The sequence below is a fragment of the Mus pahari genome, chromosome 12, assembly GCF_900095145.1.
Source record: "Mus pahari chromosome 12, PAHARI_EIJ_v1.1, whole genome shotgun sequence".
Taxonomy (NCBI): domain Eukaryota; kingdom Metazoa; phylum Chordata; class Mammalia; order Rodentia; family Muridae; genus Mus; species Mus pahari.
In genome coordinates, this window is record NC_034601.1 from 45,259,781 (window position 1) to 45,265,093 (window position 5,313).

Genomic DNA, 5,313 nt, shown 5'->3' on the forward strand with positions numbered 1-5,313 from the left:
TCAGAATCAAAAGGATAACAGGGGAAAAGTACAGTAGAAATTAATGCTTTTCAGCTTATAAGAGGCCAGCATTGTCCAGACGCCCAAACCAGACAGAGTACAAAATGGGAAAATATTGAAACTTTTATGAGTTCAGATACATTTATCTTCAACAAAATGTTAGCAATTTATAAAGATAATTAGACACTGAACTACTGGAGTTTTCCCTAGAAAGTTAATGCTGGATTAACACTGCAAAATCAATCCATATACTCTCCCATGTCAGCAAGGCATCATATTAATTTATACAGATTCTAACATCTTATATAAATTCTAACAATGCAACTCATGACAAAAATGATCAAATTAAGAATAGAAGGGATCTAAAATGATAAGACAAAGTGACAAACAAAACTGAATAGACAAATCAAATGGATCTAGGAGGAGCAGGGGATGGATCAGAACATACTTCCTTATTTAAAAAAAAATCCACATTTAGTAAAAAAAAACATTCACAAAATTAAAAAATAAGTAGAAACTCAAAAATACTTAGAAAAGAATAGAAGTGGTCACTGGAACTGATAGAGAACATCAATTAAAAATAAAGCAAAACTCCCAGCTAATGTATTCCACAGTGAAAGACTAGAAGCTTCACCCGGAAACTTTGGAAACAAACAGGATGTCCTTTCTCATTATTTATAGTCAACATATTTGCTGCTACATAGTCAGAAACAAACAAACAAAGAAAAAAATCCTAAAGAGATTGAAAAGAGGAAATAAATAACACTGTATCTCTTCTTATGAAATCTGCTCAAAATTCATAAAATAAGTGTGCTAAACATGACTACAGTATCTAAGAAAAGCGCACACAAATCAACTGGATTTTTATTTCATAAGAATGAACACAAAGGGTATTAAAACGCAATGTGGTTTACCATATACTCAAAGCAAATGGCATACTGAGGTCTAGATTCAACAGCACATCTATGAGACTAGTGTTCTGGAAAGTACAAACTGCTGATGAAAGAAACACAAAAAAGAATAATCTAAGTAAATTTTCAGAGACAGTATGATTATGAATTTGAAGGCAGCATGGAATGAGGACGATGGCTTTTTCTCCATAAAAATCTGCAAAGCATGTCTTATAGATATAGGCTAGCCTTTTTCAAAATGCTTATGTAAGGTACAGGACACAGCATTGCTGAAACCATAATGAAAAAGCAGCCCAAAGTAAAAGAAATGAGTTTTTATATCCTGTCTTATAAAATATGATATTGGTAGGAAGAAAGGCACAAAGAAATAAAGCAGACTGTACATTCCCCAAATAAATACTCATGAATAATTTCAAATGACTATAATTATTTATTATTGTTATTACTATTTACTATTATTTATTGAGATAAAATTTCATGTAGCTGAGTCTGACCTGGCTCACTTACTATGTAGCCATGAATGAGCTTGGCCTTGTGGTCCTACTGCCTTCATTGCTGAAATGCTAAAAGGCACTAATGTACCCAGTATATACAGTGTGGGCATTGGCCCTGGGTCTGGGACATGAAAGGCAGGCAACTCACCTGTTGCACTATAGGTCCAGCATTGCTGATTTTGAGAAAGTACATAAGGCAGTTGCTACAGTTTAAATGTCCCCTGTCCCTCATCAAGCCCTGTCATGTTTCTAAGGTGGAAGCCCTCTCAGTGAGGCAGTGCCAGGAAGCATAGCTGAGGAGAAATGTCTGGGTTGTGTGTTATATTCCTTATGAATGATCACCCGCCTATTGTCAGAATGGCAGCTCTCAGGAGAGCTCAGGGCTTTTCGTGTGTACCTTTTCTCTTCTGTCTTTCCACGTGACTTTAAGCAGCATGAACACATCACTGGAGACATGTTTTTGGATTATCCGTTCTATACAACCAGGACCCCCAACAAAATCCCTTTTTTTTTTTTTTTTAAATAAATGATACAGCCTGGAGTATTTTGCCACAGCAAAGAAAACAGACTAGGACCAACTGTATTGAAAATGTACAAATTTTAACAAAAGAAGTCAATAGATTGCACTCACTGAAAAGCGGATATTAGCCCAGAAACTTAGAATACTCAAGATACATTTTGCAAAACACAAGAAAACCAAGAAGGATGACCATCGTGTGGATACTTCATTCCTCCTTAGAATAAGGAACAAAATACCCATGAANGGATNTAGGTACAGAGACAAAATTTAGAGCTAAGATGAAAGGATGGACTATCCAGAGACTACCCTATCCGGGGATCCAACCCATCATCAGCCACCAAACCTAGATACTAATGCTCATGCCAGCAAGATTCTGCTGAAGGGACCCTGATATAGCAGCCTCTTGTGAGGCTATGCCAGTGCCTGGCAAACACAGAAGTGGATGCTCTCAGTCAGCTATTGGATGGAACACAGGGCCCCCAATGGAGGAGCCAGAGAAAGTACCCAAGGACCTGAAGGGGGCTGCAACCCTGTAGGTGCAACAACAATATGAACTAATCAGTACCCCCTGAGCTTGTGTCTCTAACTGCATATGTAGCAGACGATGGCCATCATTGGGAAGAGAGGCCCCTTGGTCTTATAAACTTTATAAGACCCAGCACAGGGGTAGGCCAGGGCCAAGAAGTGGGAGTGGTTGGGTAGGGGAGCAGGGGTGGGGCGGGATAGGGAACTTTTGGGATAGCATTTGAAATGTAAATAAAAATAATAATAATAATAATGATAATAATAAAATGTACAGATTTTAAACGTGTGATGCTGGATCATCTGGGTTGAATGCAAAAGGAAAATCATTTTGGAGATTGATACAGCATTATCTTACTGTTACCCACTCACTAGGCACTAATCATTGCCTGCTAAAATTATGGGTAACTAATTCATGACTGCATTGAATTTTGCAGATCAATATTTAATATTCTATTGCTAATGAATATATTTAATTTATAAAATCTTTAACTTCAAAATCTTTTCTTTTGAAAAATTATTTTTTTAACTTTTTACTGATTCCTTGTCAATATTCTTTCACATATTGCACCACAGGCCCACTTATCTCCCTGTCCCCTCATATCCACTGTTCACTCTTACAACCTATTCCCCCCCAAAAAAAGATACACACACACACACACACACACACACACACACACACACACACACATACACACACACCACACCACACCACACACACCCAAAGAAAAAACAAGCATAGGAAAACATTTCATTGTGGAAGCTCTAGTATGTCACAGTGTGTCCCAGAATCTATCCCTTTGTCCACCCATCTTTACTTGCAAATGCTCACTGCAGTGAATCATTGGTCTGATTCCAGGTCTGGCTTCTGTGACACCATCAATATTGGATCCTCACCAGGACTTTGGTTGCCCTGTGTCTGGAGGTCCTGCGCTTTGGATCAGCAGTATTGGCCCGTTCATGAATCTCAACCATTTACAGATGGTGTAGATTTTGGGGTGGGCCAAGTCAGAGCTCAGTATCTAGGTCTGAATGGTAGCTGAGCTAGTCAGTATTCCAGCTCTCCCTTATCTCTACCACCAGGGCAAGCTCTCCAGGACTTTGCTGGCGATGCCATTCAGTGCCACCATAAGCAGGTGGCAGGGTCATCTCTCCTGTTCTCATGCCCTTGGTGCTGGCTCACTGAACCCATGCCTCCAAAACCACTTTCCCTGTGCAGCCAAAGTACAGGACCGACTTTCCCAAGTGCTGCAGCCTACACAGGGCTGGGCCAGCTCTTCCTACTCTCACACCCTTGGGGCTGGCTCACCCATGCCTTCAACATCAGGGCCAGCTGCATTGTGTTGCTCAGGCAAGGAGCAGGGCCTGCTCTTGTGACTGCTGCAGTCAGCAAAGGACAGGGTCAGCTTACCTGCTTTCATGACTCGCAGTGCTAGCTCTTCCTAGTACTACCGGGTGGCAAGGGATGGGGGCAGGGAAGGCATCACCCCTGCGCACATACCACCGCATGGCAGATGAGTGGCAGGACCAGCTCTTCTGTGCTGTTGCACTGGAGGCTGGCTCACCTGCAACTCCATCACAACAAGGTGGGGTTGTGCTATTCTTCTCTTAAGCACTAGATCTGGTGAGGGTCAGGGCTAGTCCTCTTGTACTTAGGACCACGTGGGCTGCTTTCCTGGCTGCTGGTGTCAGCTCTTTCACTCTCACACCTTTCTGGACTGGCTCACCCACTCCCTACCACTTACTGTACTCCTTGGGCAAGGCCCAGGGGCAGTCTGCTCTCTGAGTGTTGCCACCAATGAGAAGTAGGGCCAGATCTCCAACGTGCTGTTGCCAGTGATGGTCAGGGCCAGTTCTGCATAGACGCTGGACATCCATGCAGTCCCCAGAAGCTGCTCCAACCAGGGATGTACCTATGTTCTCTAGTGGTAAAATGAGTCACAGACATCAACACTGAGCCCAGAATAGCCTGCAGCAGCAGCTAAGGCTGGGACCTCACCATGGTCTCAAGGTACAGGCTATGCCTTTCCACCCTCAAGACTCTAGTTCTATCTCTCTTTCTGTTCAAACTGCTCCATTTCTCTTTCTCCCCCACTTATCCAACACATATTTACACATTGTGGTGGGTCCCACTGCAGTTGGTGGGCTCTTATGTGACATTCTCTGTCTGAACTGCATTGTGAGGTATGAGGACAAATGGGTATCTACAGCCTGCATGTGCTGTACATCTGAGGGCAGGACTGTGGGTGGCATGACTGTCTGAATGATTTTGTCTGTCATCCCCCATCCCCCCCTTACTATGCTACTTGGTGGTAGGTGAGGCTCTGTCTGTCTATGGCCCACCTGTGCCACAGTGTGGAGGGCAGGTCTATGAGCATCTTTCCCTACCGGCACACAGGTCTCTGTCTTCCTCCTCCAATGTTGTGTAGACTGGATTTGATTTGATTTGATTTTTATGAATTCTAGGCATAAAACAGCTTTGGCCAGCAGGGTAGGCATCAAGCTAGAATAAACAAAAGACTGCCATCTGCTCTGCCCATGACTGATGTAAGAATGCCGCCACCATCAAGGTGTATCTTTGCCCATTGCCAGGGGTGAAACTTCAAACTCTTAGAGGTGTTATCAGTTGGGCTCTCAGGAATCTGTCGACCTCTGGGTTGTGTCAGGGAACAGGGATGAGTTGGAGGAAGGGAAAGGGAGGGGTAATATAATTATATTTCAACCTAAACCATTTTAAATAAATGAAAGAAAAATCCCTATGGAATTTTGTTATATTGTGGTCTAATTGGAAGCCAGCTATTTGGCTAGAGAACTTTTTCCTATAAATTTGTTGACTTACAATAAAATCCCATGTTGTCTTTGTCTC

The 5,313-nt window shown here is 42.4% G+C and overlaps 1 non-coding gene across 1 annotated transcript; it reads right to left on the bottom strand.

Moving 5' to 3' along the window:
* Window positions 1-4,900: 4,900 nt before the first annotated feature.
* Window positions 4,901-5,044, bottom strand: LOC115065122. The gene has a single exon (XR_003844925.1). It is a non-coding gene; the product is annotated as a small nucleolar RNA SNORA48 (small nucleolar RNA).
* Window positions 5,045-5,313: the final 269 nt, after the last annotated feature.